Source organism: Ixodes scapularis, unplaced genomic scaffold, assembly GCF_016920785.2.
Source record: "Ixodes scapularis isolate PalLabHiFi unplaced genomic scaffold, ASM1692078v2 PGA_scaffold5__190_contigs__length_132052651, whole genome shotgun sequence".
NCBI classification, from domain to species: Eukaryota; Metazoa; Arthropoda; class Arachnida; order Ixodida; family Ixodidae; genus Ixodes; species Ixodes scapularis.
In genome coordinates this window covers 26,940,016-26,964,933 of record NW_024609880.1, presented here as the reverse complement: position 1 = coordinate 26,964,933, position 24,918 = coordinate 26,940,016, and positions in this window count along the sequence as shown.

The window sequence follows — 24,918 nt, the reverse complement described above, 5'->3', positions numbered from 1 at the left end:
CACACATTCCCCTAGTTTATGCGATAGAGAGGAAAGGGGTAGTTTGTGTGTGTGTGTGTGAGGGGTGACTGATTCTTGAGTAGACGGCCACGAGTGTTTCACGCGTACACGGATGCCGCCTCGGAAATTTGTTTACAACCCTATCAATACCCTCCATGTTTTTGTGTGCTTCTGCTGGTGAATAATATCACAGGCCGCCACTTGTACCTTGCACGTGACGAGTTGTTTTCGCCATCGCACTGTTGTCTACCGCCAATATCACCAGCACATTGTGTTGCCGCCATTTTGGGTGGTCCGTCCATGGGTACGTCGCGTGAATGCCGCATTAGCACATTTCACTCCTCGTGGAACCACAGAGTCCGCTGCTAGGTTTAATGTCATGGGACATCTTATTTAAATCAGCAAGCGTGAAAGGTCGCGGTCGTCTTGGTTGTACTCCGTGAGGAAGTCCCAATACGCGTCCCGGTATTAGTGTAACTTGTGCGAAATGAGAGTGTTCCCGTTACAATTCCAAGATATGAACGTTTTTTGTTTTAACGTTATTTTTTTACATTACATTTTGTGGTAGATGACCTGCAAATGAACACTGACAGATGAATATTTCATCCAAACTGTGTACAAAATATATTTAAGCTTGGCTTGATCATTAGTATAAACCTGGAACACATACTCTTTCGTGCGTGTGCTATGCGTTCCTTATTGTTGGTAGTGCTTGTTTACGGGGAATTTAGGACGGTTTTGAATGCGTTGCCAACACGCCACTCTTACGAGATCACCGGGTTTATCAGATTGATAGAAACGAGTTTAAAATGTATGGATAGTGTGTGAGTTATGCCTTACTGAGAGCACCACAGTAAGTGTTCGCTACCTGGAATATGGAACTGGAAATTTATGTATATTCTATATGAATTTCAGTTTCTCTTTTTTTTACTTTTCTTTGTCTACAATCTGGATTTGATGATTCCAGATACTGATTTCTAGTTCCATAATCCAGAAATTGGAACGTTACACTGTGTTCTTTGTTAGAGCACTTTAATGACAAGATTCCGAGGGTTCCGATAAGGGTTCTCGCTTTTTCCAGGGGTGTTTGTAGCGCCTTGAGTCATGAGTGCTCATGAATTTAGCGGAGCCCATAATAGAAAAATATATACTTTTTTTAGTGGAGAAGGCTTATCGCACCCGCAATCCATCTACTGATTGCTCTGTTAAGCCGTGACGCTACAGATTGGTGTGTTATGATCATCCCCGTGATGATGTGGGATTGCACGGGGAGATACCATTTGCCAGTGAGTCATACTTGGTCCTGCTGTTCGCGCTTTCTTTCACTTCCACTCGTGATAACAAAAAAAGGCGTCGGGCGGCGGATCCCACAGTCCGGGGTTGGGTTAACAGTGAACCGGTTGGTAAATATTACGTATTAAGATTACTTATGCGTGACTAAAGTAGGTATTGCCGAGCGCGTTGTCGAGTGGGCTCGTGCCTGGCGGAATAGTTACCGTGCTTGGCACCAAACACCCATCTCGGGGTGCCGTTACAACTTTACATGAATAGCACACCCTATTGGACCGAAGGTTTGGGGAATTTAAAATCAAAAGGGACTACGTTGGGTTAATAGTGGTAGGTCTATTTCCAACAGCGCCACGGTTTGGAACATCTTCGTAGCGAAGCTGCGAGGAAGATGTTGCAAATGTTGCCATGTAAACGCTTAAAGGGACACTGACAGGGTGTTTATGCTCGCCGAGGTTTTTAGTTTTACATGACATATGAGAGCCCAACTACCCAGAACAAATTTGCGACTCGAAATTCGGTTTCTTTCCGCCCGAAATCCGCAGCAGCTCGTTCACCATGCTTAAACGAGTCTTCTTCTTTGTCCAGGTATGTGGAAGAAGGAATGATCATTGTTACCGATCCGATAATCGTTTTTTACTGCTGGTGTCTTGCCCACACCAATATGTGCATTTTTTTTAGTGTGTCAGAAACACTGTTCAGTCTTTGCTATGTTGTGGCGACGTTGAGGCCAATCCGGGTCCCATGAGCGATGTCCAGGCTAAGCAGTTTAGCCAAATGTATGATATTTTACAGAGCTTGAATGCTCGCTCGCTTCAGTATGAACAGGCACAGGCAAAGCTGCTTACCAGTGTAAATGAGATAAAGGAAAACCAGAAACTTATGCAAGAAGAGGTGGCTGACATTAACAAAAGGTTGCATGTCGTTGAGAGTAAAACAATCCTTCTTGAAACAAAACAGCGAGAAGACGGTGTCGCCGGTCAAGCAGCTGATAGCTTACGGAGCGAAAACATCGCTCTGCGGGAGCGTTTTGATGATATGGAGGACCGGTCTCGTCGAAACAACGTTATCTTTTACGGTATTCCTGATCTTGCTTCAGAAACGTGGAGTCACGCTGAACAAAAGATAACAAGCCTGCTCTCCGAATGCTCCTTGCCTTCCATAAGCGGAACATTTGGTATAGAGCGCTCACATAGGCTAGGGGCATTTGCTGCGAACAAATGTCGCCCCATCATCGTACAGTTTTCTTCTTTCAAAACAAGGGATCTTATCTTACCTTGCAAAATGCAACTAAAAACGGTAGGCGTGACTGTCAGTGAAGATTTTTCTTTTGCTACTCGCCTGGCTAGGAGAAAACTAATAGAATTTGGCAAATCCCAAGGAAGTACTTTCAAACTGCGTTTCAACAAGCTTTATCAAAATAACAACTGCTGTACGTACAACCCCCAAGAAGACCGAATATGTGTGTCAACCTCGTTCCAACGCTCTGAAAGAAATGTTAGCGTGCTTCCACTAATTTCAGCCCCCCTTTCTCAACCGTCTGGCTCCGCCTAGCGGTCCGAGAGGGGCGGGGGACCAGTTAATGTGCCAGTTGTTTTTTCTAACATTCGAAGTCTGATTAAAAAAACGCGATGACTTATGCTCAATGATTGACTCGTGTGATGCTGGTTTGGTTGTGCTCACTGAAACTTGGCTTTCCTCTCAAGTTAAGGATTCTGAAATATTTCATTGTAGTAAAAGTTTTGATGTTTGCCGGAATGACCGCAGGGAACGTTCTGGAGGCGGAGTTTTGATAGCAGCTGTGCCTGAACTTAAATCTTTTTTGATAAACATAAAATATGATCTTGAGATAATATGGGTAGGTCTTTCCATTGGACACAAAAAGCTAGTATTAGGCTGTTGCTATCGTCCTCCAACAGGATCAAATACTTTTGTTGAGCAACTTCATGATGCAATTAACCTTGTCCGTGTTCGCTTTCCAAACTTACCCATTTTTCTTATGGGCGACTTTAATTATCCCGGCATCATCTGGTCTGATTTAAGTTCTTCATCGAAAAACCCCTCAACTGAATGTAACCGTTTCTTAAATCTATGTTCTGACTTTAATCTTTCGCAAATTGTAAGATTTCCGTCAAGGACAACAGACTCCTCGGCGAACGTGCTCGACCTGATACTGACTGATACACCTGATTTAATTTCTTATATTTTATACCTTCCTGGCTCAGTGATCACTCGTTGCTTAACTTTTCTTTTATAACTCCCGTGTGCCGTAATACAAAACAGATCAAACAAATTCGGGATTACAAGAGGGCCAACTACGCAGCGATTAATAAAGGTCTGTGCTGTTTTTTGGAGGACATTTTGCCAGAGTTTTGCGAGCGTTCCGTTCAAACCAATTGGGACTTATATAAAAACAAAGCCATTTCTTTATTTAATGAGCACATTCCATTACGCTCAATTATAACAAACACACAGTCTCCATGGTTCACTCCTCAACTCCGAAGGCTCTCAAATAAAAAGAAACGTTTGTTCAGAAACGCAAAGCGCATTGCCTCGGAGGAATACTGGCAACGTTATAATCTTGCAGCGAATGAATACAAAAAAGCAGTCGGGGAGGCTAAATATTACTTCTTTAATGAGTGCCTACCATCTATGCTAATTAATAATCCTAAACAGTTTTGGAGTGTAATGAATCCCATTGTTGAGCGTTCCCTTTCACTTACAAATGAGTCCGGTGAAATGTTTCCCAATTCACTGTGTTCAACTGTTCTCAATGACATGTTTTCTAGTGTATTTAAAAATGTTACTGATTCATTTTGTCCATCATATCCTTCATATGACTTTTTTCCCATGAATCCAATTGTCATTGATGAGTATGGCATTTTAAAGATTATAGAGTCAACTAAACAATCATCGTCATCTGGTGTTGACAATACTAACTCAAAGTTTCTAAAGAATACAAAAGAATATACATCAATCATTTTGTCTAAACTATTTGAGCAATCTCTTTCACTAGGTCAGCTTCCAGACGACTGGAAAACTGGAAGGGTGATTCCACTGCACAAGACTGGAGACAAACATTCCCCTTCTAACTTTAGACCCATTTCACTCACAAGTATTTGTTGTAAAACGATGGAACATATAATTTATTCTAATCTGGTTAATTTTCTTGAATCTAATTCATTCTTCAACGTTAACCAACACGGTTTTAGGAAATTTTTTTCATGCGAGACACAACTTGTAAGACTAACAAATGATTTCCATCGCGTTCTAGATCGTGGTTCACGAATTGACAGTGTTTTTCTTGACTTCTCCAAGGCGTTTGACAGGGTCTCTCATAACCTTCTTCTTCTTAAGCTTCACAAACTTAACATTGAACCGCATGTACTTTCGTGGATTCGCGCATTTCTAACTAATCGTGCACAGTTTGTAAGTTGTAATAATACCGACTCGTCCAAAGTTTCAGTAACGTCCGGAGTACGTCAGGGATCTGTGCTTGGCCCTCTTCTCCCAGGCAGCACACGATATTGGGCCAACATTGGAATTGATGGGACAAAGAATGGCCCAACAATGGCCCAACTGAGCCATGTGTTTACCAATATTGGAATTACCTGGGCCAATAATGGACTATCATAGCCAATGTTTTTCCAATATCGGTGATGCACTGGAATAAGCTGTCCAATATTGGACTGTGAAAGCCAATGGCTTGCCAATATTGGATAAATGCTGGCATAACCTGTCCAATATTGGATTGTCAAAGCCAATGGTTTTCCAATATTGGATATATGCTGGCATAAGTTATCCAATATTGGACTGCCAAAGCCAATGGCTTTCCAATATTGGATATATACTGGCATAACCTGTCCAATATTGGACTGTCAAAGTCAATGGTTTTCCAATATTGGATATATGCCGGCATAAGTTATCAAATATTGGACTGTCAAAGCCGATAGGTTTCCGATATTGGATATATGCTGGCATAAACTGTACAATATTGGACTGTCAGAGTCAATGGCTTTCCAATATTGGATACATGCCAGCATTAGCTGTCCAATATTGGACTGTTAGAGCCAATGGCTTTCCAATATCGGATGCATGCTGGCGTAAGCTGGTCAATATTCAACTGTCAAAGCCAACAGCTTTCCAAGATCAACTCATGCTGGCATAAGCTGGTCCAATAGTGGACTGTAAAAGCCAATTTGGATTTCCAATTTTGGAAGTATGCTGACTTGTGCTGGTCATATTGCACTGCCAAGGCCAAGGGCTTTCTAATATTGAATGTATGCTGTCATATGCTGTTCAATATAGGAGCGTTAAAGCCACAATTTCCAGTATTGGAAATACAGGGATGAAACTGGGCAAAGCAGCTTTGGAGAAATTTTGGGAGCAGAAAAAAACTATTTTCATGCAGGCTAGCAGCAAAAACGAGGTCTTGGAGCAAGTTGGGACCAGCATTCGTCAGTTTTAAGAATTAAAATAGAGGCTAAATGTCACCTGGTTTTCAAAACTCAATGAAATATGGCATATAGATAACTTAATCAATGGGAACTCAACAGTGGTTTAATTAACCTTTTATTTGAAACATTTTTCACAAACTTACATGAAAATTAGACAAATCATATAGAGCAAAACTGCACGACAGTGCGACACATGATGGAACCAACTTGCAAAGTGGTAAAAGTAAGCAAACAGATACATATATACTGCGCCTCGATCTGGCCGGCCGCGCTCGCTCTGCGGAAATGTGAGCGTGGGACTCTCGAGCCCCGTTAGCTTACTGATGCTGCAAGACGCTACTTTGTTGTCGCGAATCATTTGCCCTTCGAACGGTCGCGAAGCCGTTGCGCCCGGCGTACCCTACGCAGCATATTTCAGAAACCGTTCGCGCAGCATCGCAACCTTCTTACTGCGAGCGTCGGTGATTCATCGTGTGTTGAAAGTCGGACGATGTGCTGTTCGAGGTGTCTTTTATGTGCAACTCTTTCGTAAAAAAATTTGAAGTTTAAAAACGCGAACCTAACAGTGTACAAACAGTTTTAAATTTATTGATAAAAATATATATATTTATAGATATATTTGTGTACATCGTGCGCAAAGAATAGTCGCGCTTAGTTCTTCATTCTAAATTATAATGTAAGTTATACGACGCAAAACATACTGTCGTCGCACTTGCCCCGTTTAGAACCACTTTTGGACTGGACAGTTTCTTTAGAAGTTCGAAAGCTGACCTTCAAAGAGCTGTCCTGTTAAATCGGTAATGACAGCAAGGTAGACGCCATGCGAGTTTAAGGCCAATCCTGTCTCCGGTTAGGGTCACGTGACTACTGTCTCAAAGCTGGCGATAAGGCAGAGCGCGGAACCTGCCTAAAGCACAAGGTCACGCATAACTTCTACTGCACTATCAACCTTGGGTAGGAGTGACAAATTCTCTCGCTCCGTTCATTGTTGAGATGCCCCTGAAGATAAGCCTTTGTAAGCGCACCCCACCCCCGTTCTGGCCTGCTTGCTTTGTACTCCTTCTCTCTTTTTTCTCTCTCTCCCTAAGCTGAAGGCGCGGTTGCTGTGCGTACTCGCCGGACTTGAATCCGCTCTCTGTGCGCGGGTAACGGCAGAAGTGTGATCATGTGGTTTGACGGATGACACATTACCCGTTGACAAACTCGGAATGCCTGCGTTGCAAGGACCGGACCTAGTTTCGCGCGTGATGCGGCCTGCGGGGTGCAGGCCCGCTGTGGATTTCGCTTCTGTGGTAAATGGTATCTCGTTCGAAAAGTCCTATCCGTGTCGATTTCTTCAAAGAGGCCCAAGACATTCTTGTGAACAGTTTAGTGTCCGGTTCGGCAAATGGCAGCGTGTGCTACATTGTGTTGAATCTTCACGGATCACTTCCTTGTAGTTTTTGTGTTTGAGTGGTTGTTCTGCAGTGCCCGTGTTGACATATAAGTCGGATTACATCTTTCAAGTCCAGTATTTTCAACGTAAGTGTGCTGCAACCTACTTGATGATCATTGTCCGTTCTTGTATGGGCAATCTTCCGGATAACCTCTAGAATTGGGCATTGCCTATCTCCTGGCAGCTGGGAGAATAATTTTCCCGCAATCTTACCGACAGTCGCCTGCCATTATCTGTCTGAAATAATGTCACAACCGCAGGAAGAATACTGACTTTTTTATTCTATCTGCGTTTCGCAAAAACACGTTTCGTTGCCACCTTTCTGGTCGACATTTACGTTTCATCGACATTCGTTACGCGAATTGCGCGCTGTAGGGGCATTTCGTCGCGCGTGTATTCTTGAGGCGCGTGCTCACCGAACCAGCCCACCCTTTCACGCCGCTTCATGCTAATCTGAAGCGGTTCATTGCAACAAAAAAAGAAGAAAATAAAACATATTTTGAGTTTTTTTATGAAACATCGCGTGTTGATGAAACGATCTGTCTATGAAATGTAGTTCGATGAACTGATAGCACCGCCAATGAGGGGCGACTAGTGGTAGAATTTTGGCGAAACAATTCTGTCAGCTGCCGGGAGACTGGACACTACCCAAGAATTACCCCGGTTGTTGCTTGCTTTGCAGTCTTTTTAATTGTATCACAGCCGAGTAGTACCTCTTCACATATTACGAATTGCTGAGATTGTGCTTGTCTACAGAATAAGCTGTGTGTAATAAACTGTTAGGAGATTTCAAAACAATCCCTTGTGTCTGTTTACCTTCCTTTTTGCAAACAACTTGGCGAGGGCACTTGCAAAGAGCTGGGCGAGTGCAACGATGGCCAAAAATCAGCATGACGGCCAACATTGGATCGGGTCGCGCTTCCAGTGTTGTCCAATATTACGCCGGTCTTCGCCAATATGGGGGCACCTTGGCTGGAACCATGGTTTAGCGATGGCCCAACATTGGCACCAATGATGGGGCCGACATCGGCTGGAACGATGGCTGAACATTGGCCCAACATTGGCACCGATCACTGGGCCAACGTTGGAAAGGGTAGCGCTTCCAATATTGTCCAATATTGAGGCCGGTATTTGCCAATGTTAGGCCAATGTCGGACCGACATTGGTGTGCTGCCTGGGCTCTTTCTCATTTACATTAATGACTTACCATTGAATGTAACATCTTCTATTTGTTTATTTGCAGATGATTATGTTGTATACCGCGAAATTGTTAACCGTTCCGACATCTTACTTCTTCAAAATGATCTCGATTCCATCTCAAGTTGGTGTGACTCTTGGCACATGTCATTAAATGTTAACAAGTGTAAACACATGATAATTTCCAGGCGAGTTAACGATCCTCCTTCCTATATCCTTAATAATATGACTTTAGAGCGGGTTGACACTTACAAATATCTGGGCGTTCACATCACATCTAACCTCTCATGGGAATCGCATGTTAACCACGTCATTTCCAATGCCAACCGCATGCTTGGCTATCTAAAACGTAATTTTTTCCAGACTCCTTCGACTTTGAAACTCTTTTTCTATAAAACACTATTCCGGCCAAAACTTGAGTACGCTTCTGCTGTTCGGGATCCTAACACTGAGAGCCTCGTCGGCGCCTTGGAGGCTGTCCAGAATGGATCTGTGCGTTTCATTCTTTCTAATTACCATCGTACATCAAGCGTAACCTCTATGAAAAAATGCCTATCCTTGCCAGCTCTTTCTTTATGCCGAAAGTTTTATCGATTAAGTTTATTTCAGAAAATATTTTTGACAACCCTATACTTAAGACTGAACACCTACTGGAGCCATCCTACATATCATCACGCAATGATCACATACATAAAGTCGAAATTCCACAGTGCCACACTAATACCTACTACAGATCATTCATACCTCGTACGTCTGCTGACTGGAATCACCTTTCCACATCCATCGCCACAATTGTTAATCCTGTTGATTTTAAAAAAAGCTGTATCAATACTACTAGAAGTTGATTGCGATTTGAGTGTTCCATCAACTTGTACGTAATAATCCCACCCCCTCTGTAATGCCTTCGGGCCCTGAGGGTACCAATAAATGAAATGAAATGAAATGAAATGAAAGGAAACTGGCGGTGACACAGCGGCCGCTTTCCAGGCGGGTGGCCGGGCGGAGGAAGCGCAGGAGGCAGCGGTACCGGACACGGCCGGGCAGAACGAAGCGGAGGTGGAGGTGGTTGCCACGGCTATCAAGCGACCTCTCGTGCAAGAGAACAGCGCTGAGGAAGAGGAGGACGGCACACCGACTTATCTACGCTGTAAACTCGCCGGAACCAGAAGCGGACGCCTAAGAGCCTCGAAGCCTCGGCCTCCGCTGGAGGACCGGCACGAAAGGAACTCACAGAAGGTGAACTGTTCCAACGCTTTCAGCGTCGTGCTGTGTGCAGACGCGTTTTGATGCGCGGGGTTTCGTTCTCTATTTTCTTTGGAACGCGACCATAATGAAACAGTTGAAATTAATAAGTTTGAATTGCGTGAGCCTGATAGCTCGGATAAGAAAACAATGGGTGTTAAACCGGAGGCATGCGGTTCAGAGAAGCTCGTTTTAGCGAACGCCGTTTTACCCACCCCCGGTTTATCAACGCCTTTATAGAGAACCCAGTTTAGCGAAAATGGCGATGAGCCTCCTTTTAGCGAATTCGGCCGCCGCGAAGCGGCGTGTACGGGTAAATCAGGTGAGTTAACATTTTTGTAATGAGCCGCCGCAGACTGCCGCCGGCGAAGCGGCGGGAGCGCAGCGGGTGGCATGGCTTAACACGGGCACCAGTGATACACGCAAAAAGTAGGAAAGCCTTTTTTTTTTTTCTTTTAGAAAAAAGCGTCCCTTTTTCGATAAACGGCGTTTCTTTAAACTGAGGCTCCGCTTTCTCTGAACCGTGCTTCGACAAAACGTGCCCATTCTCTAAAACGTGCTCCGATGAAATGGCATTCGATCAACCGTTGTAAACCCGTATTAAACGAGCTGTTGAAAGAGAACGCAGATATTGTGCTCCTACAGGAAACGAAACTCTCCTCCGCTTCTCAGGTGCAAGAATTGACTCAATTCCTTGAACGACATTTCAGTTTGTTTCATTTGAATGCTATCGCACAGAGTGGAGGGGGGGGGGGTGCTATTCTTGTTCGCAAAGATAGTGCTCTCGCCATGCTTCCGGAGTGGAAAAGTGATAGGAGCGGTCGGGTGTGTTCACTGGAACTGCTGTGTCATCGTGAGCTCTTTAAATTGCTGTGTGTTCACGCCCCCAACACACCAGCAGATCGTAAGCCCTTTTTTATCAGTCTACGGAAATACTTGGACACATCGGCGAAGACGATACTAGCTGGTGACTTTAACTGTATTGTAAATGCGCGAGACTGCTCAAACGGGCTCCATTCTGATTCCAGCGTTGGAGAGCTTAAGAAGTTATTACGGGATTTTGACCTTCAAGATGTGACGGAAGTGGCGTCGGCGCCGTGTCCCGGCTATACCCATTGGCAGGGCAATTGTCATTCGCGCCTCGATCGTGTGTATGCGTCAAGCGAATGCGTAGCGACTGCGGAAGCATAGAAGGTCAATGCCGTCGCTTTCTCGGACCATGCAATCTTTTCAGTGCGGGTGGGAAAAAGCGAACCTGAAGTAAAGAAAACTTCAGGGTGGAGTTCTTGCAAGATGAACGAGAGCCTGCTAGAAGAGAAGCCGTTTGCCGCTAAAATAGAGGAAGTTCTACGCGAAACAAACAAGGCTGGCGTAGACGCTGTTAGGTGGGAACTCGTGAAGGAAGAGGTCAAATTAATCACCTTTCGGTATAGCCAGTAAAAGGCTGCTCAAACGCGGGCGGAGAAGCGCACCATAAAATTAACTCTGAAAACTTTAACCGGTGAAGAAAGCCGAACCCCAGGCGTGTTCACTAGCGATATTCGCGAATGCAAGTCAGGACTCGTCTCAATTATGGAAGGTGAATATCGTGGTGCAATGGTGCGATGCCGGTTGCATGCATTAGACACAGAAGAAAATCGGATTAAAATCTTTAAAACGAAAGAGCGCAATCACATTCGCCGAAATAAAATAACTTCTCTGCAAGTCTGGGAACAGGTTTTCTCAGAGCAAGACGACGTCGAACGTGAACTCGTAGACACATTCACTAAGCTATTGAGTGTGCAGAAAGAGGTAGACGAGACCACTTTAGAAAAATGTTTTGAAGCCTTGCCGGAAATTCCTCCGGAGATTTGTGAGAAAATAAACGGGGAAATCACCGAAAAAGAAATAAGAGATGCGATTAAAGAACTTAGCACCAGAAAGTCGCCAGGTGTAGATAGGCTGGGTTCTGCATTTTATAAAAAAGTTTTCAAGCCTTCTCATTCCGCTACTCCGAAGTGTGTATGCAGACATCTTAAAACGAATTTTGCTACCTCCGTCAATGCGACAAGCAATAACAGTTCTCATCCCCCCCCCCCCCCCCCCCCAAAAAAAAAAAAAATGCAGGCTCCAGCGTTACATGCCCGGACAACCTTAGACCAATCAGCCTACTGACTTCAGATTGCAAGGTTCTCGCCAAAATTTTTACTAAACGCAATGGACAGGCTTTAAGCTGTATTGTGGGAAATCATCAACCTTACGGGTTTAAAGGTAGGTGATCACAACAAACTCCCGCATAATGCGGACTATATGCGAGACGGCGGAGGTCGAACAACACCCCATTGCAGTGCTCCAGGTCGATATTAGTAAGGCATTCGATAGGGTGTCACACTCTTTTCTTTTCACACTTCTGGAACGATGCAGTCTTGGGGGGACGCTAACAAAGTATATCAAGATTTGCAACAGGAAAATCACCACTCGCTTTTTAGTCAACGGGAACCAAACTACTCCAATAAAGGTAAAATCATCAGTACGGCAAGGATGCCCAATGTCGCCGCTGCTCTTTGCGGTACATTTAGAACCTCTATGTAAAACAATTATGGCCGACGAGAACATTCAGGGCGTGAATCTTGGCACCGGGCCAACTAAACTTCTAACCTTTGCCAATGATGTTGCAATTGTATGTTCGTCTAAGCGACAACTGGCGCTTCCAGTAAAAAATTTATCGGATTTCTCCAACGCATCAGGGGCAGTCATGAATATGTCCAAATCGGCTGGGGCTTGGCTCGACCCATGGATCACAAAACCCGAGAGGTATTTGGGCATGAATTGGTCGTGTTCAGTCTCTAAATATCTCGGAATTGAACTAAAAACTTTATCCCTCAGCACCGGCCGAGAAAGCATTCATTTGAATAAGGTTCACGGAAAAATGAGCGAATGTCACGGAAGGTATTTCTCGTTCTTTCACAGGTCCTTCGTTTCTAACTCTGTATTCTTTTCGAGTGAATGGTATGCCGCACAGGTTCTGATGTCCCGTCAAGTACATGTCCACAAGTTTCACAGGATTTGTGCAACATTTATCTGGCAATCCTTGTTTGAACGGATGCGTAGAACTAATTTGTTTCTTAGCCTATCCAATGGAGGTATGGGGCTCGTTAACTTAGAACTAAAGATGAAAGTAAATCGGTTTCTGTTTTTTCGGGACCAAATCCACCCGGTTCTGGCGAGATCCTCAAAGTGCCTAGGAGGACGATATCTGTCGGCCTGGCAAGTTAGTACGGAAGAAGCCTCCCAAAGGGCTCCCGTACTTAGGTTTTACAAAGAGATTGAAGACGCTATTACTTTTTTTTTGAATCACGTTTTTCTTGGGACTACCTAATCCAGGCGAATAGGAAAATTTGTATTGGGAGACTATCGACGTGGTAATACCTCCACCAATGTATCGCTCTCCGCCGTAAAGCCTAGAAGGGTCTACAGTGTTTAAAAAAACTGCGTAAATACGCGGTAAAAACATGCATAAAAGACTTATTCGTAAAATTTCATGCAGAAGTGTTGCCTGTTAAGACGTGGCTCGAGAACAAAGGGTTTCCTTTGGCGGGGTCTGCCGATTGTGCTTTATGTACTTTCCAGGAGACTTTGCACCATGTATTCATGTACTGCGCGAATGCTGAAATATTTTGGTCGGAACTCCGTCATGCATTTAACCTTGCTGAGGCCCAGCCGGATTGGGGCACTCTAAAATTTCTTCGTGTTGCAGCTGGTGTAAACCAAAAGTACACAGAAGTGTTACTTCTGCTCGGTATGCATGCAATTTGGAGATCCCGTAGGGATCACACGCTGTTTGTAGAAAAAGGCAAGCGGGCCTGGAGCCATTTTGTCGAAGGCTTTTCCTACACTAGTAGCCTGTTAGAGCAAACGGACATGCCCGGCTTCGAGCAGTGGTCCGTTATGCAACCACGTTTAAAAAACTACATGGTGAAAACAGACAAGTTCATAAATAGAAATTGTATAATGCACAACTGATCCCTTGGAAATTTGATTGGGTGGGTTTCTATACACGTGTGGCTACGGCAACAGCCAAGAAGGCCAGCTTTTAACTTTGTAAATAAAGACGTTTCGATATATACAGGGTGTTTTTTTTTTTTATTCTTACACATTTGTTTTAAAAAAACCGTGAAAGCTACACTAATGCGGTTTGTGCAGGTGGGTTATACGGCCAGGCGGACATTATGTGGGTGGCTAATCCTTGCGATAAGTCGGCTAATTAATTAAAATTTGTTAATTAACTTTTTTAATTAGTGGAAATAGACATATGATTTCAATTAGAAACTTGTAGAGCATTATCGGAAACCACTAAATCAACTATTTTTGGGAGGATATAACGCCGGGGAAGCATTTTACAGCGTTCTGTAAAAACGCTCCATTTTGACGCGTTCCTAGATTTCGGTTTCTTATCGGGGCGCATCACCGCGCCCGCGGTCCTGCTCCCCAGTGGCTGAGACGCGCAACACACGTGCGCCGTGCTTCCCTCCCTTCTACGGGGGAACCGAGGAGGTGGCTTCGCGTCGCGACCACCGGGGAGCAGGATCGCGGGCGCGTAGATGCGCTCCGATAAGAAACCGAAATCTAGAAATGCGTCCAAATAGAGCGTTTTTACAGAACGCTGTAAAATGCTGCCCTGGCGTTATATCCTGCTAAAAATAGTTGATCTAGGGGTTTTCGATGATCCTCAGCAATTTTATAATTGCAACCATATGTTTATTTTAAGTAATTAAAAAGTTAATTAACGAATTTTAATTAATTAGCCGACTTATCGCAAAGATTAGCCACCCACACAATGTCCGCCTGGCCGTATAACCCACCTGCACAAGCCGCATTATTGTAGCTTTCACGGTCTTTTTTAAACAAATGTTTAAGAATAAAAAAAAACACCCTGTATATATATATACAAAAAAGACCCAGTATCTTAGTGGGAAAGACGTCCGCTTCACACCCGGTAGGACCGGGTTCGATCGCGAGTGAAGCTTTTTTTTAAATATTTTTTATGTCTACATTTCTTTTTTTTTTACAATTATCACCGGAGAAACAAACAAAAAATAACCAACAAATGTTGTGGATGACACGTCGCTGAATTAAATGGTATGGGATTTCCTTTTTGACACCTGCGAACTCAATGTAATCACCTTCCTCAAAATGCAAGGAGCAAATAAATCAGGTAGCTTCCACTTTCCGAGGTGCCCGTAAATGTTCTACAGGAATTGCAGCCAGCCATTGGTCCTGATCCCGTTGATCTTTCGGAAACTCTGTCGCACAATGCCACTTTTTTCGGGCGCAGGACATGTGAGCCAGCTCTTCACGCAGCATCTTGGGTGTATTCTTTTCGGAGCCAATCATGGAAATTCGCCACGGGCACTCACTACTCATCTCCAACTCCTCAATGTACAAAACAACTCGTCTTGGAGTACAGAACAGCGAGCGGAACAAACATAACTGCAAAAGAATTGCACGGCAAACAGTTCCCGCTACGCCGCATGCCGTCTGCTACACAAAGGAAAAGGAAGAACATAAAATGCACGGTCGGCTGTAGCCACATGACTTCCGCCACTCACTCTCTTCTCTCCACTTCTCCGACCTCCGTACGCGGGTTTCGGTTTCGGCTCGAGCAGTTGCGTCTTTTGGTTTTATTAAAAAAAATACGATACTCTGTTGCAAAATATTAATTGGGTAGTCCTCCGACAACCATAATAAAGCGCCTGGCAAAAAAATAAAAAAAAAAAAAATTGGAGGGGTGTCAGTGTTTCTTTAAGCATTTAAAGGTTTCGTAGAGATTTTGCTACTTTTATATGGAAATTCAGCTGGGGGAGGATGCGAAGAGTCAATCCCTTCCGCCGCATCAAATCCGAGGGACTGGGACTGACGCACTTTGTCATTACGCACTTAGTTTCACTTTTTTTTTTTCTGCGTGGCCAGAACCAGCTGTTTTTGCGCACTGTTATTCAGATAAATGTGGTGAACTCCCTGCCCGCCATGTTAGTGAAGAGCGATCTTGGTGAACCTGTGAGTCTGTTCGGGTTTTTGAAAGAAGTTCAGGATCCTTCCTTATTTTTACAATCGAGATTTTATCTGGCATACCTTGACAGTGTCAAAAGAGGGGTATGTCACGGGATTTAGTGTAAATTATTTTACCCACGCCTTTTTATCGCACAGTTGATTACCTTTGCCCGAAACAAGATGTCTTGCGTCTCACCAGAAAAATGACTGCTCCTCCCGTTGTCAACTCTTTTTCCTATAAACTGCACACTGGTACGTCGCCTGTCAAACCGTGGTTGTAGAAACATGGGTTATTTCTTCTTTGGTGGATTGATTCTCTTCTGTGTAATACGCCAGAAACCATAGAACATTATTTCATTTAATGTTAGGACCCGGTCTTTTCTTCTTGAACATACTACAGAGGACGTTGAAAAAGGACTTGGTTGTAGCCCACGAAACATTTCGTTTCCTTCCAGTCGATGGAGTGAACATGGTCCCCTATGTTCTATTTAAAATCCTGGGTCTGTTTGGCTTATGAAAAACCCGGTTGGAACTGCGTCATGAAGACCTGCACATAAAACCGACACGTGTTTATTTTATTGATGTAGTAATGCAGGTCCAGTCTGTCTGCTGCAGGACTTCCGACTCCGCGCGTAATTGGGCACACTTTTTTTTAATCACTTAAAATTTCAAGGATTTTTAGTTATCCCACAATATGTCTGGGCGGATTTTTAAAAATATTGATACTGCACTTGCATGCTGAACATTGTGTCCAATAAAAAAAAGAAAATAATGGTTTCTTTGCTTGACTTTCTCGCGGGGGCGCCAGGTTCGATTTATTCTTTCAATTTAGCGTTCTCGGAAGTTCTAGAACCTGGTCGTCTGATTGTACAAATGTTTTACGCGTCGAATGTTTTAGCCGAAAGTTCCAGAAACCCACGCTGGTACAAAAGGAGCTCCGCGTGCCGGCCCTGGTTCAGTCTCCCTCTTCCTCTTGATTGCAGCTCCGCCGACCTTCGCCACCTGCGGCAATACTCCTTTGTTTGTTTTTTTTCGGCACAAGTTCCCAAGGCTAAACGCTTACTTTATGTTTATTCGTCGCTCCTTTTGGGGGAGCTGCGGGGTAACCCAGCCCCTTAAGCGTACCTTTCCGATGCCTCGCAGCGCAAGCCCGATCCCCGGTTCAAGAGGACCGTACGCAGACACTAACGAGACCTGAGAAAGCAGCTGCACCCAAATCCTACCCCCGGAATTCAAATGTCTGCCACCCAAGAAAAAGAATCCAACGAGGCTGACGATAAACAAGTCGCTAAAGACCCCGGTCGCCGCCAATATCGTACACCTACACTCTTCAAAAAAGCTAGTTAAAATCGAGCAGCGGCAAAAGTGACTATATTTTTCTGAGCATTACTACCTTTCACAAACTTTGTATTACCTCAAACGCGCGATAGGTAGTAAAAGTTTAATAAATGCTGCAGTTACTACCTTTTTTTGATAGTTACTACCCGTTTACTAGCTATCTACTACACCAAAGGCGCAGACAAGATGGCAGGTTTTGTTGCATCCCAGAGGGCCAGCGTTAGCGACGCACTCGCTGTTTCGAAACTCAGGGCGAGGTATCCACGCAAAATCGTAGCATCAAATATTCTAGGTTGGGGCATGTTTAGAGGTTGGAGCTGACTTTATAATATTCGTAGCCTTCGTACTAGCACGTCGTAGAAGCCAGCGCTGCAGCGAGCGCAGCAGCCAACGTTACAAGAACCACTCAGTTGGGAATCTGCCATACACTGTTAGCAAGCCGCGTGTATTTAGCTAATATTTGTGGTAAAAAAACACGCGATTTACACAAATTACCATAAATTTACACGTTGAGTAATTGATAATTTGTTCAAAAATCATGCGAGGTTGTAAAAAATGTGTTTTGGTTCGGTCATACACGCATAGCCGTGTAGCCGACCTCAAAAACACGCATCACACCCGACGACGACCGCAGCATTCCCGGCTATCGAAGCACCGGAATGCTTGGGGACACACCTAGAAAGTACCGCCGAGACAAATGCCGCGGAAAGAAACAGGTCTCGGAGACAGATATGCACCAAAAGCAATTACGTCATGTCGCGAGACGAGGCGAACCCCGCGCTTACCGCGCTCGCTGCCATTCGTGCCATTGATTCTGGTCGATGGCAATGTGGCTTCTCTCTTGTCGCCCATGTTTGTATTCATTTTAGGAGTCTTGATAATAGTTTGTTACACACCACAAAGTTAGAGGTCTAATTACTCGTTCTAAACAGTTAAAATGGATATAAAAAGCGTGCCCTCGATCTGAAGACGTTATACTGCAGTTGGTTTCGTTTTGGCTTCAACCCTTCAACGCAAGCGAAGGTGCCGCCGCTTCTTATGTACCCTGCTCAGAATGTACGGCGCTCCGTGGTGGCCGCCATATTGAAACTTTATACCAGTTGCTGCATCTGTAGGTCATCTTTAAGTTAGAGCTGACAGAGAAAATCTGGCCACGGCGCAACGCCGATGTACGCTGGAAGCTAGAGCCGGTTTGCTTTCGTTGCTTTTGTTTGGCCGGAGAAAATCTGGCAACAATGCACATTTAGCATGGCGCCGGTATTGTTTTGGTTTGTCCGGACGCCAGAAGCTCGTAGGTTTGCAAACACATGTTGCGAAAACGTGACCGGAGAAGGGCTCCTGTGATATTCCCAGAAGACGCAAAGTATCAATCGTAATCGTCGTGTGTGCTTTGAAAGCGAAGGGGCCCACAGGGTCCACGAGTGCGTAATTCTGTTTATTGAACAAGTTCAATACATTCACTTTTTGAGGAAGCTTAACCTTAAGTATGCACGGCTCTGCATTATGCCCTCACTGTGTATTTCCCCACAACATAAAAACCATAAAACACACTTCAATTCATCATTATACAATAATTAACAAATACATACATCTTTATATAAAATCTAAAGTCCATATTTCTTGCAATCTTCAAATCCGTCACAAATATATCAAACACTGCGATTAGTCCCACGCATAAAATGATAAAAACAACTGAGCGTTCCCCGTAGGACCTTCACTGTCAGGGATGAAACATTCCGCTTTGAAAATCCAAGGGATAACAGAAAATCCGCAGACCTGGGACAAACTAGTCCTCTTTCAGTTGCTGCTACGGCATGGACCGTCACCGAGGACACCGAGAAAGACAATTTAATAGCCATAATAAAGGCTTCACCAGATTATCTACGAATCTTACCCTCATTTAAAGAGTTTAATGATTTATATTCCCCTACCACTTGAATATCAACAATCGAAGCTTTACCATCTTTTACTAAAACTAAATCTGGATATCTTACTTCATCTCCAACAACCACCCTCGGCTCTTCCGTGACAATCCATCTCTCAACTCTAGCCTTTTCCGCCACCCGATTCGCAACACAGTTATGTCGCTCTAGTCTCGGCGCATAGGTTCTTGGGCATACCTGGACAACATGCGTATGTGTCTCGGGGAAGAGACAACCAGCCCTGCAGCGTGTATCCTTTGCCCGGCCCCTCGCACATTTCGTCGTTGCCGGGAGCGCGTGGGCTCTAAGTTTGATTAGATCCACGTACTCCCTCCCAGTCAGAAACAGCAGAGGGTTACGGACAAAGGACGCTATCACGCACGAACGTGCTTCCGCCAACCCCTTAGTGTCCACCATTTTCAACAACTGGCCTCGCCAAAAGTTGCGTTCCTGATTCCTTGTCTCTATAGATATATTTTTAAACTTTACATATTTCTCTGCCCTTTCCACCTCCTCACTCCAAGCGTGCGTGGACACAAGGCTCCTCAACATTGCATCATCCTTCTCAGCCACAGCCAGCACCCTGGCACGCCGAATCCTAGGGATCATTGTCACAAGACAATTGACCCCGAGGCCGCCGTCTCCAACTGCAGCATAAAAAAATGCCAGCGGTGTGTCCCGAGGTAGATGGAGGAAGAGCCTCACTGCGGCTCGAATTCTACGGTCAGGTTGAGCCAAAAAGGCCTTAGATTTCACTCCCATAATTAAACCGTAAATAAGACGTGGAACCAGGTAAAAAACCAATAGATTAATCTTTTGTTGGGGCTTCAGCGGTGCCTTTTCCAGTCTCGAAATTAATTCCTCAAAATTTATTTCCTTAAGCCGAATCTCTCCACTACTATTTAGCTCAACGCCTAAATACTTCCACGTCTCGGTACACCCCAGCGGGTGCAATACTTCTCCCTGAATTCTAAATTCGAGTGGACACACCTTTACTTTTTGATTCCCTGTAAATACAACTAGACTCAGTGTGGGAGATTTCGGAACATTAACCGTAAAGCCCCAAACACACAAAAACTCTTCGAGCTTGTCCAGCAGAAACTGGAGGCCCTTCGCTGACTCGGCCAGAAGCACAAGGTCGTCAGCGAAGGCTTAAGAGGAGCAACTTCGATCTCTTAGGCGAACCCCGAATTCCTTAGGAATTTCACTCAAAAATTCATTTAACACTGTATTAAAAAGCAATGGCGATAACGGATCACCCTGCCGGACACCTCTTCCGGGCTTAACTACTCTTTTTACTCCTCCGTGCTGCAGTTGGGTAGACGAGCAATCGTAAAACCACTGAAAGTAACTGAGCACAGACCGTCCAACCATATGATGGTGAGCAAGAGCATTCATTATAGGAGTATGAGTTGCACAATCAAAAGCCTTGGACAAGTCAATACTTCCCATATACAAGGTTCTCCCTGATGCATGACTAGTTTAAATAAGCGTACTCAACAGCATTATATTCTCAAAACATCCGTCAGTACTTTTAAAAGCACGCTGTTCATCCACAAGGTGGACTATGTTCCTGAGAGGTATGTCAATTATCTGATGGAAGGTTCTCAAAATAACCGATCCAATAGAATTTGGTCTAAAATCCGCTGGGTTAGAAGACCTCTCTGTCTTTGGAATAAAAATTGTTTTACCATTGGCCAATTTAAGTGGCAACCACCCCCACCATAAAAAAAAGGTTAAACAGTTTTGTCAAAAAAGTCGTAGGAATAGCTTTATAAACTCCTTGACCGAGAGGCCGTCAGGACATGGTGCACTTGAGTGACTCGGGAGAGCCTCCGTCAACTCCTACGCCGATATAGGCTCCACCGTCACATCTGGCGCATTACAGAATTCTTCCGATAACTGCTGCCGTTCTTCCCCTCTTAGGTTCATTACCTGGTACCAGTAATTCACCAATTCCTCTGGGGCAGCACTATCTTTATTGACACCATCAAGTACTCTCTGGGAACAGACTTTCCGATTTTTAAGATTCAGGTTTTGAATTATTCGGTACTCATTAGCTCTGGCCTTTCTGTTGCTCAGATGCTCCTCTCTAGGTGGTTGGTTAGCTCCCTGCTGGTGATGTTCATATTTACACAAAATTCTATCTAAATCCACTGCAAAAGGCTCGCCTCGAAGAGCCTGTTGAATTACTCTATTCAGAGCCTTTTCCTCTGTGCTCTTTCCATTCTTACAGCTTGCATCTAACCAATCCACTAACCTAGACTTTCCAAGAAAAAGATCAGGATTTTCAGTATCGATATCACTGGCATCGCTAGATAGTAAGCCGTCAGCAGATGGCTGATCCTCTATAGAGTCGTTGTCATGACTGTTAAGAGTGCCGCAAACCTCAGCCGTAGCCCCCTCAACCTCCAAATCCTCCCGAGCAGACTCCAGTGCCTTGCCTCCACGCTGTCTCCTAGTTCCACGACTCGCCTCTGGGGGAACAGTTAAACTTTTCCCTTCCGTAACAAGTCTTTGAACCAAATCTTTATGATCCTGTTTTCTTCTTTGGCCCTTAATTCCACCAGCAGTCCTACAATTTTCACCCTCAGATAATTTGTCTTCATCCCCCACAAGCAGTTCACAAGCAGTTCATCCCCCACAAGCAGTCCACAGGCCAAGGTTGACGACAGCGCTGCGTTGACTTCGGCGATCTCGTTCTGTTCGGTGCAACACGGCGATGCGAAAAAGAGCTGAAACGTTCGTGGTGTGGTGCGGTGCTTGGAGGTAGAAACCCACACTAACACGGAGCGCAAATTGGTTGTTATGGGGTGGAGATTCAACGGATTCAGTCCCGTCGTTGTCAGCTGATCCGGTCCAGCTGGTCCGGGAGGGCGGAGCGAGCGTTTTTAAAAGTAAATCTTCCTTCGTTCCGTTTCAAATTGTGGAAGTGTCCCGACGCATACCGTGAGCGGGCGTTTTCAGCAAAATTCCATCGTTTTAATTGAATAATGGACTCCGGATTGTTGTTATAAATCTGCCGTTTTTATGCTTCCTGTTGGACTGCGTTTACACAGCGACGCACGCCGTTCGAGTAGATGATTCGGTCCTGCAAACGACTGGTTATACAGAATTTCAGGGAAACTTAAGTCATCCACATTATTTTCCTGTAAATCGCGTGCGAGTTTTTTCGCTCATTATGCGGCGTGAATAAATTAGGGCAAGATTTCCTACTTGCCCTCAGATGCATGTACTGAGACCATTTCCTGCGTAGTGCTTTTTCTTTATTTCGGGAAGAGGCGCTGCTGCATTTATTATGGTCCAATCACTTGAAAGTTGAGAAATTGTAGAGTGCGAGCAAGCTTTCCCAACTTTCTGTCTTCCTGTCTGGCACTGCCCTGTTTCAGTTTCAGTAGGCATATCTAATAGCAGGTACAAATTGCTCTGAAGCAGGTAAAAGACAGGGGAAGTTAGAAAGGTGCGGACTCCGTGTTTCGTGCTTTTCGCAAGGTGACGGGGTAAATGCTTTTGCGAGGTATGCGGAATATGCAAGCGATTTTGTTATGCCCGTTGTTTGCGTCTCTCCATCAAAACAAATAAGATGATCTACAAAGGCGCAATCACAAGCCAAGATTTACGATAGCAGTGCGTTTGCTTCGGTGGCTGTGTAGTTGTATTTTACCCTGCTCTCTGCAACACCGTGTCACGACGAAGGGCTGGAACGGTCACGGTTTGTGCTGGCCTCCCGGTTGACAGAAACCCGCTTCGCCCGCATCGGCACCGAGTGCGCTTGGGCTGTTTATGCTCAGGCCTTTCATCCGCGGCTTGTCGCCAGCTGATCCTGCTACTCAACGGTGAGGAATAGTGAGGAAGCGGCGAATGTGACCTATGAAATGAATGTAAATCCTCGTTCATTCAGTTATCCGGTGTCAAAGTGTGGAAGATGTCCAACATGTACTGAGGGCGGGAATGACGAGCGTTCTGCCTTGCTTTTATAACCGAAACCAGAGCAACAAGAGTACGTCGTCGGGGATGTAGGCGAGACGGTGCACACTGTTTAAGCGCTTGCAGTATCTACGAGTGGTAGCAGGAAAGCGACGTGAACAGAGAAGGAGCTCGCGATTCAGCATAATGCAGTGTTACGGGCCCGTGTATCTTGAAAGTTCCGAGTGGTGGCAGCATAAAAAAAGACGTATCAGAGCCCCACACCAGTGTTCACGAATAACACCGGCCACAAACTCCCAAGCCTCACCGCTCCACTCGACACCGACACGACATACGACAACAAACTGCATCAAAACGTCCCAAAAGTGAAGGCGTCTGCGCCCGCACTGCAACTAGCGGAAGTGAAGTGTTGGGCGGATGTCCTTCACAAAGATATACAAAAAATGCTTTGCGCAATATAATTTTTATTTATTATTGTATACGTAATGCACAAAATTCCAGTAATTTGTTTTTCTATCTGATTCGAGCTAGTCGGACTGCTCATAACACTGGTCAAGCAAGAAAATAAAAATTTGAACTTTTTTATGACCGGTTTAAGATTTATTGTTAATATATCGTTATTTGTCGCAACAGACTAACATTATAGATTTTGCCTCCATACTTTTTAAAACACGGCTGTCCATTGCGCCGTGTTTTGTGCCTTCTATAAATCTGTAATGCTCAGCGACCAAAGAGCTCACCCGCACATGTCAAGCTTATATACGACGCGGGGAGAAATGATTTCAAGTAGGAAGTGTCGGGTGTAGTGTCGTTGTTGTGTTTGTGAACATGACGGTGCTGTGTAGTACGTGGTACTGGTGTTGCCTGCGATGTATCTAGGGTTGCTGTATAGTCGTGGTCATTCGCAGCGTGTTAACAGGCTGTTTTTTTATATCGGCTGCTAGAAATCTTGCTAGGTGGCGCAATTGACCGCCCGATTCTAAATAGTTTGCTCAAGTTATTTGTTCATGTAAGTTCGGCAATCGTTTTTTTTTTTTTTTTAGCGGGTCCGTTGAAGCTATTGACGCCGCCGGCCGCCGACGACGCATGTACGTACCTTTACACGCAGCTACGTCCGCCGCTTGGAGACTTTACCGCGTATAAAAGGCATCCAACGAGAACTAACGCGTCCTGTGTGCTTTCAGTTCGGCTGAAAGGCGCGCGGCTCGCTGGACTCGTCTCTCGCCTGTTCTCGGCTGCTTACCGCCATGTTTCACAAGGAACACGCTCGAAACGTGTTTTGCGGAAGGCAGAAACTTAGCGTGTTACGTTTACACGGCACCTCGTGTGTAGACGAATAACACACATGGCTGCGTGTAAAGCGAACACGTTCTGACGTGTCCGCTATGGGACAACGGTTTACACGTCTGGGCGTGTCATTTTAGCTAACAGTGTAGGGTCTCCTCTGAAAAAGTGGCACCGACCCGTACTCGAGAACCGAGCTAATGGCGATCGCAACGCCGAGAGTTCTAGTAACGTTGGCTGCTGCCAACATTACTAGAACACTCAGTTGGGAAACTCACCGTTGAAACCTTGGCCGCTGGCGTCCAGCGAGACCAAGCTAAATACGACAACAGCGCCACTGTTTATCTTTTGTCTTTACTGTGGTCACTTTGAGCTTCAGAAAGCATGTTTTTTGAGTAAAGACAAACGGCAAGAAACTATTTTTATAGTAACCTAAGTACAAATTGAAGGGCGCTTGATGCATTCTAAGATATTTAGTTTGCAAGGTTTCGTGGCACAATTAATATTGTTTTTTTACAACCATGCCTCAGCGGTGATTTCAGGCGCGTACCGACATAGGCGCATCCTAACTTCGGTAGTAGTTCGCGGCGCGTCCGCTTGGGAGTCGGGGATGGCACCCCTGAAGCCCCTTCCACCGTATCTGTTTTGGCGCAAAAATGGCCGATTAAAGCCAAAATTGAAGTCACGTGCAGTTCCTCAATTGGCCGCTGCGGGAGAAATGGCGGGGTTGCGATGTCCGTTAGCTCGGTTCTCGAGTACGGGTCGGTGACACTTTTTCAGAGCAGGCTCAATGGTAGTT